This window comes from Protopterus annectens, chromosome 2.part0 (assembly GCF_019279795.1).
Source record: "Protopterus annectens isolate FY-2018-M chromosome 2.part0, PAN1.0, whole genome shotgun sequence".
NCBI classification, from domain to species: Eukaryota; Metazoa; Chordata; order Ceratodontiformes; family Protopteridae; genus Protopterus; species Protopterus annectens.
The window spans coordinates 1,679,132,244-1,679,143,058 of record NC_056728.1 but is presented as its reverse complement, the minus strand read 5'-3'; the positions used below and the strand labels follow the sequence as shown (position 1 = coordinate 1,679,143,058).

At 50.9% G+C, this 10,815-nt stretch overlaps 1 non-coding gene and 1 pseudogene across 1 annotated transcript; both read left to right on the top strand.

The window, feature by feature from the left end:
* Positions 1–432: 432 nt before the first annotated feature.
* LOC122793891 lies at positions 433–582 on the top strand. Its single transcript, XR_006363597.1, has one exon. It is a non-coding gene; the product is annotated as a 5.8S ribosomal RNA (ribosomal RNA).
* Positions 583–6,499: 5,917 nt separating this feature from the next.
* Positions 6,500–9,921, top strand: LOC122793876 (annotated as a pseudogene).
* The last annotated feature ends 894 nt before the right edge of the window (positions 9,922–10,815 follow it).

Genomic DNA, 10,815 nt, shown 5'->3' with positions numbered 1-10,815 from the left:
TCCTCTGCTGCCATGAGGGGATCGTGGTGGAGGGTGCACCTCGCCCAGCAGTACGGTCCACTGTGCACCCAAGAGGTGGCTGGCTCACCATGCGGTAGGGGGAGGAAGAGGGTTCCATCTCAGCAGGGGGGGTGGTGGCCTCCCCTCTGGCTGTGTGGGGCCACCCCCAGGGGTGGCACACCGGAGTCCTCTCCCCTCGTTGTTGGTCGTGGGTACCTGTGGAGGATGCTCCACTCCACATGGGGCATCGGTTCAAAGACCCGGAAAGTCAGTTATATGGCCACGTGCTAGCCGCCGCAGGACTCCCTGCTGTCCTGCGGTGCGGGGCCAGTAACCCCGGTCTGGGTGCCCATGACACCTGTGAAACCTCGCGTGCTTGTCTTGCCGTGCGATGCCATGCAGACAGTGGTGCCCCCTACGAATGAAAACTGTATGACTGAGCAGTGGATCACTCGGCTCGTGCTTCGATGAAGAACGCAGCTAGCTGCGAGAACTAATGTGAATTGAAGGGCACATTGATCATCGACACTTTGAACACACTTTGTGGCCCTGGCTTACTCCCGGGGTTACACCTGAGGGTCATTGTGTCTTCCATCACCCCCGGAGTTGTCTAGTCCCCTGTCAAGGGCACGGCCAGGGAGTCGAGGTAGCCTGCTATGGGCCCCTATCAACCCAGGGAGAGACACGGATAGAGGAGACGAGTCCCCTGCTGCCCTGAGCTGGGAAGCCCGAGGACCAGAGGGAGAGTGTGCGCATCCGGGCTGCCCCATGGAGGCTATCGGTGGTACCGCCATCGGGCTGCCCTCCTGGGGCAGAGCCTAAAGCCCACCTGCCCAGTTCCCTTGCTCTGGGGCCGTGTCGGCTGTCCTCCTCCACCTCCCAGAATCTGGCAGTGGGGAGTGGATGCATGGTGGCCAGGGGAGGACGGGTAGTCTGTCTGCCCCTGATGCCCCTGCTGTCCCCCTCCAGTGACCACGCTCAGAACACAACCTCAGATCAGACATGGTGACCTGCTGAATTTAAGCATATTACTAAGCAGAGGAAAAGAAAAGAACAGTTGTGTACATTTACCATAAATGTAGATGTTCGAGTGTATTCACTGTTGCAGTCATCACATTTGGGATACCTGCTTGCAGTAGCCATTAGTCGGCATGATTATCAAACTCTTGGGTCCTGCGTCGGTTGCTGTCTCATCTTCCATGACGTCAGGTAGTCAGAGGTATAAAGCATGCAGCCAACACCATTACATCAGTTTTTCTTGCCCCAGATGTCAGGTGCCTCCATAATGGGAAGCAATTATATACAAGGTTACAACTTCAAGAAAAATGCAAATACACCAAAAATTTTTAAGCATAGTAAAAAAGAATAGCGGTATAGTCAATAGAAGTCAGGGGGTTGGGGGTAACTAGGACTGCAACAGTGAATACACTCTAACATCTACATTTATGGTAAGTGCACACAACTGTACTATGTTCTTTTGTGTTTCACTGTTGCAGTCATCACATTTGGGTAGATTCCCAAAGCTAAGGTTGGGGGAAGCCTTAGGACCAGCTATAAGGTCCTGCAAGACTGCAGTGGCAAAGCCAGCTCTGGATTTAGAAAAAAATGGCAAGTGGTAATGCTTGGTGAAGGTATGTACAGAAATCCAGGTAGCAGCTTCTAGGATGTCCCTGGTAGGGACACCTCTAAGAAAGGCTGTAGTGGTAGATGCAGCCCTGGTTCCATGTGGTCTTATCTCCTGTGGGGTAGGTTTTCCATGGTGCTTATAGCAGAAATGAATGCAATGGCCTATCCACTTAAAAATTGTTTGCTTTGAAATGGCCTTCCCCTCTGCCCCTGCTGCAAATGCAACCAGCAGCTGTTAAGATTTCCTGAGAAGCTTAGTCCTGTCCAAGTAAAATCTAAGTTGTCTGTGCACATCCAAGGAGTGCAGTATTTGTTCCCATTTTTTCTGTGGATTAGAAAAGAAGGTTGGCAAATGAATGGACTGATTAAGGGCCACACTGGATACCACCTTTGGCATGATGGCTGGATTGGTCCTGAGGGACACCCTGTCCACATGAAAGATGATGAAAGGCTCCACTGCCATGATGGTCTGTAATTCAGACACCCTTCTTGCTGAAGTGATGGGTAGTAGGAAGGCTGTTTTCCAAGAAAGGAATTTCAACTCAGCATTTGCAGCTGGCTCAAAGGGAGTAAAGTCAGCTTTTCCAATACAAAGTTAAGGTCCCATGCTGGAGTAGGGGCTCTCCTGGGTGGTCTTAAGTTTTTGGCCCCTCTGAGGAATTGCTTCAGCAGTGGATGAGAAAAGAGAGGTGGCTCTGTACTGTAATGAGCTGAAATGGCTGAGGCATTAATTTTGATGGAGGAAAAGGAAAGGCCCTTGTGAAGCATCTCAGTTACGTATTGAAGAATATGAAGTAAATTGGGCACTGCTGTGCTCATCCCCTGAGTTTGGCTCCAGCAGCAGAATCTTTTCCATTTCTCAGCATAGGACTTTCTAGTACTAGGCCTCCTTGCCTCCAGAATAACATCCATCACTTGCTGAGGGATGGTAACGGAGAGATCAGGTAATTAGCCAGGCTGCCAGGTTCAGGGTTTAAAGCTGTGGGTGCAGAATCTGACCCTCCTGCTGGGACAGCAGAGCAGGGGTCTGAGGCAGGTGTCATGGTGCCAGCAGTGAGACACTGTGCAAAAGAGGGCATCAGTGTTGGCGTGGCCAGTCTGTTGCAATCAGTTTTGTCCTTGGTTTGTCCTGTTTGATCTTTAGTAGTACCTAGGAGAGGAGAGGCAGAGGGGGAAAGGAATAAACGGATAGGTTTTTCCAGGTGAAGGACAGGACATCCACTTTCCAAGCTTGTTTGTGGGGAGTCCTTGTACAGAATTTGCCCAATTGGAAGTTCTGGGGGGAGGCAAACACGTCTATCTCTGAGCTCCCCAATTTGTTTCTCAACATGTTGAATATTTTTGGTTCTAATATCCACTCGTGTGGGTCATAGATTTCTGCTTAGGTCTGCCAGTGTATTTAGCTTTCCTGGCAGGAATTGAGCCTGTAGGTGCACTTGGTAGCTCAAGGCTGTGTTCCACAGAGCCATGGCTAGTCTTCAGAGAGGGTATGAGTGTGTTCCCCCCTGCTTGTTTATGTACCACAACAGTGGTGTTGTCCGTCTTTATCAATAATTGTCCTGGAAGAATGTGGTCCTTGAAGGTTGTCAGAGCATTCTGTACAGCTAACATTTCTTTTTGATTGATATGCAGGTGCATTTGACTTGGGTTACATTTGCCCTGAATGCACTGCCCTGCTAAGTGAGCCCCCCACGCATAGTCTGATGTGTCTGTTGTTAGGGTTTGGGTGGCAGGGGGAAGAGTGAATGGCAGTCCCTTGTTTTGGTGGCAGGCCTCTGCCCACCAAAGGAACTCTATCTGTAGACAAGGTATGATAGGAATCATTAATTCTAGATCCTGAGAATGTTGACACCATAGGCTTTTTAGATACCATTGTAGTTTCCTCATATGCAGTCTTGCATATGGAATTAATAGAATGCAAGTGGCCATGAACCCCAGGGCTTGCAGTATTTTCCTTGCAGACAGCTGGGTCTTTGTGGCCAGTAGTTTGAAGTAGGCTGTCAAATTAACTTGTTTCTCTGGTGTAAGGTAAGCCATCTGGATAGCTGTATTCAAGCTTGCTCCCAGGAATACAATTTGTTGGCAGGGTACAAGATGTGATTTATTTTCGTTTATGGTGTACCCCAGAGAAGTTAGCAATTTCTTTACAAATGCCAGATGATTTAATACTATGTCCTGGCTTGTTGCCTGAATTAGACAATTATCCAGGTATGGGTATATTTGAACATTTCTTTGCCTGCAAAATGCAATGACTGGAGCTAGGCACTTTGTGAATACCCTGGGCACAGTAAATAAGCCAAAGGGCAGTGCAGAGAACTCATAGTGCATGTAGCCCACTCTGAAGTGTAGGCATCTTCTGCAAGATTCCCTTACTGGAATGTGCAAGTAGGCTTCCTTTAAATCCAGTGTTGCCAACCAGGCATCTTTGCCTAGCATGGGAAGCAGCTGATGAAGAGTTAGCATCTTGAAGTTTGGGATTATCAAAAATGTGTTTAGGATAGACAGGTCCAGGATAGGATGCCAGGAATCGTCTTTTCTGGGTACCAGGAAAAGTCTTGAGTAGAAGCCTTGTCCCCATTCTTCTTCTGGGACAGGTTGAATAGCCTTGATGCTTAAAAGAGAGACAACTTGCTTTTGAGCCTCTGACCACTGATTTGGGGGTAGGTCTCTGTATCCTTGGGAAACTAAATTTAAAACTCATTTGTCCTGGGTAATAAGTTCCCAATTTTTTGCATGCAGGGCAATCTTTCCCCCTAAAGGAACAGTCAATTGAGCAAGGTTTGGAAGGTTTAAAGTTAAGTCGTTGAGACAGTTTACCATACGGGGGAGTCTTACTACTCCCTACTATGGAAGTGGGAGCCTCCCACTGCTTAGGCCTGTGAGTACCTTGGGACTGAAGCCTGGGTGTTCTCCTGGTCCTGGGTTTGGACTGAGAAGGCCTGGAAGAGACAAGAAAGGACCAATTCTTAGAGGGCCAGTGCCTACTAAATCTGGGAGGCTGTACTTGCAGGAAATCTTTTAACAGTTTGCATAGATTTAGCTTTTTCCTCCATCTTTTTAAGTACTTCCTCTGCTTTGTTGCCAAACAGGTAGTCCTGGTTTAAGGGAGCATCCAGTAATTTAGCTTTAACATGATCTGGCAAAGATTGCTCCTTAAGCCAAGCATGCCTTCTAAGTACAGACCCAGTGACAGCAGCCCTGCAAGATGCCTCCAATGAATCAAAACCACATTGCAAAGTATGTTTTCCAACTTGTTCAGCAGAATGCATTAAATCCTGTAAATCTTTATTTTCAGCACAGTCAGGAATCAACATCATTTTCTGTTTAAGCAATCCAATAATATGTTGCTGATACTTTAACATATGAAACTGGCAGTTTAAGGCCCTAATGGCCAAAGTTGCATAGGTGTATACCTTCTTACTCTATCTATCCAGTGCCCTGGAATCTCTATCAGAAGGGGTAGGATTTTTGGCAGTAGTAGCCTTAATGCCCTTGGGCCCCTGTGAAATTGTCTAAGGATCCGCAGTAGGATTTTTAAAGAGGAACTTGTGAGAGTCAGGTACCCTGTAATATCCATCAGGTTTTCTGGGAGCAGGACTTCAGGGGCCAGGCTAGATTTCAAGAAGGCATCATCTACAATGTCCAGTACAGGAGGCATAGCTAAAGGCCTGTATTGAGGCAGGAGTAAGAATTCCCTAAGCCTCTTTTTGGAGTCAGAACAATCCTGGCTTTCCCAGTGAAAATGCTCCCTAAGGGTATGCAAGGCTTCACCAAAAGAGAAATCCCTCTGGAGGGGAAGCAGAGGGAATAGAGTCCTCTGCATCAGAATCCTCATAGGTAGATAAGGGCAAATCCTGGTCATGAGAGAAAACAGAAATTTCAGAATCCTGATCAGAAGAATCAAAAGGAAAATCAGTCCTTGGTCTCTTAGAGGGGGAAGGGTGGCTTCCCCTGATTAGAGTAATAAGGTCTTCAGCCATTCTTATAATTTGTTTTTAGGCATAAGGGCCTGACCATGCGGTCTGGGCATCGGTTTTCTAGGCATGGATCGAGGTTTAGGCCTTGAAGAAGAAAATGGCATCGGTTTAATATGCAAGTCAGTAGGCCTGAATACACCCTCAGAAGCCAGTGCCTGCACAGCGGCTCTGGACCCATCCAAGGTAGAGACATCCGTAGGTTCCACAGTTGAAGAAGCATCTCGTGGCATACTGGACTCCGAATGAGTCTCAGTAAAGGCCTGCGAATCTGAAGTAGTGGGTATCGGGGCTGTGAAAGCGGCTCACTGAGTACCGGTGAACTGGCGACTAGCTTAGGAGAAGCATTGTCGGTAGCTTTGGACCTATGCAGTCTGTCTCTGTCTTTATCTTTGCATTTTTTCGGTCTGGAGGTAGTCGGGTGGCTTACCAAAGCCATTCCTGGATAATTGAACAGAGTACCAAAATATTTAGATGTGTAAATGAACCGACGATGAATAGTATGAGGTTTGAATAAGGCACAAAACTGACAGTGAGGTACGTCGTGGTCTGGGCCTAAGCAAGGAATGCAGTACAAAATAAAATCTTTATGAGGTATTTGCTTTCCACAAGAAATACAACTGTTAACTTTTACTGACATCGGTTTAGAGCAAGAAAAAGATTCCCCAATGGGGTACTTAGCTTAGTTGAAGACTTCGGATCTGAAACTCGAAAATGAAAATTTCAGGAGTCGGCCGACTGGCACTTGCGAACTGCTTCTGCTTCAGGCACCACACGGCAAAAAAGACTGATGTAATGGCGTCGGCTGCATGCTTTATACCCCTGACTACCTGACGTCATGGAAGATGCGACAGCAACCGACGCAGGACTCAAGACTTTGATAATCAGGCCAACTGAAGGCTACTGCAAGCAGATAACCCAAATATGATGACTGCAACAGTGAAACATGAAGAACATCTAACCAGGATTCCCTCAGTAACGGTGAGTGAAGAGGAAAGAGCCCAGCACTAAATCCCTGCTCGGACAATGGGCACAGGGAAATGTGGCATACGGAATTCCGTCCCCCTGGAGCCAACCAGGGGGCCAAAGTCCTTGTGATCGAGGCTCAGCCTGTGGACGGTGTGAGGCTGGTGGCGGCCCCTGGTACGTCGGGATCAGGTCTTCCCGAAGTCAGTTTGTTTTCGAATGCAGCCCAAAGACAGTGGTAAATGCCATCTAAGGCTAAACACCGGTAGGAGACCAATAGCGGACAAGTATCGTAAGGGAAAGTTAAAAAAACTTTGAAGACAGAGTTCAAGAGGGCGTGAAACTTTTCAGAGGTAAACGGGTGGGGTGAGGCGGATTCCCTCCCCCTCCATTGGAGTGGTGGACCGTCCTCGGGCATGCCGGCCGCCGTCAAGCGTACTTCCTCCACGTCGGTGCGCAGTGACCAGCTCTGGGTCTGCTGGGAAGGCCACGTGGAAGGTGGCTCCCCTCCCTGTTGGGGAGTGTTACAGTTCACGGCATCAGCCCCCGCTGTGCCCCGGGATCATGGGAGATGACTGCTGCCACACCCACCCTCGTAGCGGGGGCCCGGGACCCCAGCTCCCAGTGGGACTGTCGACTGGGCTGGACCACGTCCCACTGCCGAGCTGGCAGGCTCACCTCGGGTGCCCGGGGTCCGAGGTAATGTCGGTGACCCACCCGTCCCGTCTTGAAACATGGACCAAGGTGTCTAACAGGTGCACGAGTCCAAGGGTGGGCAGGAGATCACATGGCACAATGAAAGTGAGGGCCGGGGTATGCCGGCTGAGGCGGAATCCCCCTGCCCCATCTCACCCATCCCATTGGGGAGGTGGAGCGTGAGCGCACCTGGTGGGACCCGAAAGATGGTGAACTCTGCCTGGCCAGGGCAAAGCCAGAAGAAACTCTGGTGGAAGTCTGTAGTGATCCTGACATGCAAATCGGTTGTCCGACCTGGGTATAGGGGTGAAAGACTAATCGAACCATCTAGTAGCTGGTTCCCTCCAAAGTTTCCCTCAGGATAGCTGGTGCTCGGCAGACAGTTTTATCTGGTAAAGCGAATGATTAGAGGACTTGGGGCCAAAACAATCTCAACCTATTCTCAAACTTTAAATGGGTAAGAAGCCCGACTCACTGGCTTGGAGCCGGGCGTGGAATGCGAGCGCCCAGTGGGCCACTTTTGGTAAGCAGAACTGGCGCTGCGGGATGAACCAAACACAGGGTTAAGGTGTGCGATGCTGATGCTCAGAAACCAGAAAAGGTATTGTTGATACAGAATAGACAGCAGGACGGTGGTCATGGAAGTCGGAATCCACTAAGGAGTGTGTAACAACTCACCTGCTGAATCAACTAGCTCTGAAAATGGATGGAGCTGGAGAGTCGGGCCCATACCCGGCCGGCGCTGGGAGCTGAGGGGGCTACGCCATGATGAGGAGGGCCGCTGCGGTACCACTGAAGACCAGGGCGAGGGACAGGGTGGAGCTGCCGCTGATGCAGATCTTGGTGGTAGTAGCAAATATTCAAATGAAAGCTTTGATGGCCGAAGTGGAGAAGGGTTTCATGAGAACAGCAGTTGAACATGGGTCAGTCAGTCTTGAGAGAAAGCGACCGCCGTTCCGAAGCGACGGGTCATGACCTCTGTCACCCTCGGCAGATCAAAAGGGAGTCAGGTTCAGATCCCAGAATCCAGAGTGGCGGAGATGGGCGCCTCGCAGTGTCCAGTGCGGTGATGCAAATGATCCCGGAGAAGCCAGCAGGGGCCCCTGGAAGAGTTCTCTTTTCTTTGTAAAGGGCAGGGTGCCCTGGAATTGGTTCACCCTGAGAGAGGGGCCCACACCCTGGAAAGAGTCATGGTTCCAGCGGCATTAGGTGAATTCTCGCCGGCCCTTGAAATTCCGGGAGAGTGGGTGTAAGTCTCCCACCGGGCTGTACCCATATCCACAGCAGGTCTCCAAGGTGAACAGCCTCTGGCATGTTAGAATAATGTAGGTAAGGGAAGTCGGCAAGCCAGATCCGTAACTTCAGGATAAGGATTGGTTCTAAGGGCTGTCGGTCGGGCTTGGGCGTGAAGCGGGGCTGGGCACGTGCCACAGTTGGACGAGGCGTCACCCCCTCGCCGCACTCCCCCCCCCCTCCTGGGGGGGGCCGGCGGCAACTTTGGGAGACAGCGGGAGTAACTATGACTCTCTTAAGGTAGCCAAATGGCTTGTCATCTAATTAGTGATGTGCATGAATGGATTAACAAGATTCCCACTGTCACTAACTACTATCTAGCAAGACCACAGCCAAAGGAATGGGCTTGGCAGAATCAGCAGGGAAAGAAAACCCCGTTGAGCTTGACTCTACTCTGGCACTGTGAAGAGACATGAGAGGTGTAGAATAAGTGGGAGGCCTTGGCGGCTGGTGAAATACCACTACTCTTATCGTTTTTTCACTTACCCGGTGAGGCGGGGTGTGCGAACCCCACTGGGGCTCTTGATTCTGGTGCCAAGTGCCCGGGCGCGACCTGCTCCATGGACAGTGTCAGGTGGGGAGTTTGACTGGGTCGGTGCACCTGTCAAAGAGTAACGCAGGTGTCCTAAGGCGAGCTCAGGCAGGAGAGAATCCTTCCATGGAGCAGAAGGGCAAAAGCTAGCTTGATCTTGATTTTCAGTATGAATACAGACCGTGAAAGCGGGGCCTCACGATCCTTCTGGCTTTTTGGGTTTTAAGCAGAATGTGTCAAAAATGTTACCACAGGGATAACTGGCCTGTGGCGGCCAAGCGTTCGTAGCAAAGTTGCTTTTTGATCCTTCAATGTCGGATCTTCCTATCATCTTGAAGCAGAATTTACCAAGCGTTGGATTGCTCACCTGCTAATAGGGAACGTGAGCTGGGTTTAGACCATCGTGAGACAGGTTTTACCTAACTGATGATGTGTTGTTGTGATAGTAATCCTACTCAGTACGAGAGGAACCGCAGGTACAGACATTTGGTGTATGTGCTTGACTGAGGAACCAATGGTGCGAAGCTACCATCTGTGAGATTATGACTGAACACCTCTAAGTCAGAATCCTGCCTAAACGTAATGATACAGCAGCACCGCAGATCTCCGGATGGCCAGGGATAGCCGGCCAAAAGGTCTGTGAGGAGCGCCACTTGTCACCAGGTCAGAACGCGGATGGAAGGGGGCCGCCTCTCTCCAGCAGCACACCGCACATTCGTGGGGAACCGGGTGCTAAATCATTCATAGACCTGATTCTGGGTCAGGGTTTCGTACATAGCAGAGCAGCAAAAAACTGCGATCTATTGAAAGTTAGCCTTTGAGCCAAGCTTCTGTCGCAGGTGAGCTCTACATCTGTGTGGGGAGGGGGTCCCTTCCTCGGCCGGCTCGCCCTGCATGCTGCCCCCTCTGCTAATGTCCAGATCATTGGCAGGACTTTGCCCTTCGGCAGTGGGTGCGGGGTCTGGTGGGGGGATCAAGGGAGCGGGCTCTGTGCGCAACCTGGCAGAGAAGCGTCCCATGTGGGAGTAGATCCCTGGTCGCATCCCTCGCTCTGCACCCTCTGGCGCCTCCATCCAGATAGCCGGAACCCATGTTGAGGAGTGCATACTTGGGCTTAAGGGTCGAACCCAGAGGGGCAACCCAGTGGCGGGTGTGTAGTTACCGGGAGAGGGCAGGTCTATCCAGGATCCAGTCTTCCTGGTGCTGGGGGTGTGGAGATATGGCCGCCGTGGCTTCCCGCACCCGGGTCTGTCTGGGTGAGTCGGCCGCCAGAGTTGGCGTGCCGAGGGCCGCCCTCAAAAGCCAGGTCTGTGATCCTGCCCTCCCAGCCCCAGGGGTGTGGAGATAAGGTCGCTGTGGCGTCTCACACCCAGGACCGTCCGCAGATGCTGGGTCAACCTCCTGTCCCTCACCTGGCACTGCAGGGATGCCGCCCTGAGAACGGCACCACTCAAGAGGCAAGGGGGCATGTGCCAGTAGGCTCTAAGCATGTTTGTCGGCGCCTGGCACCACAAAGGAGTGAAACAGAGGAGTAAGACAAAATGGGCCAAGATGCCAGGACCCGGGGCCATATCCTGTGTGAGTCTGAAAGCCCTAGGTGAAGGGCAATGGGCAGAACCGGCATCACAGAAATCTGGACGAGGGTCTGGCTGAGGCCTTGTGGCTCAGCAGAGTTCCACGAGGCTGGAAAGGATCAGAGGGAAGCTCCCCTGAGAGGCTGCGAGGGCA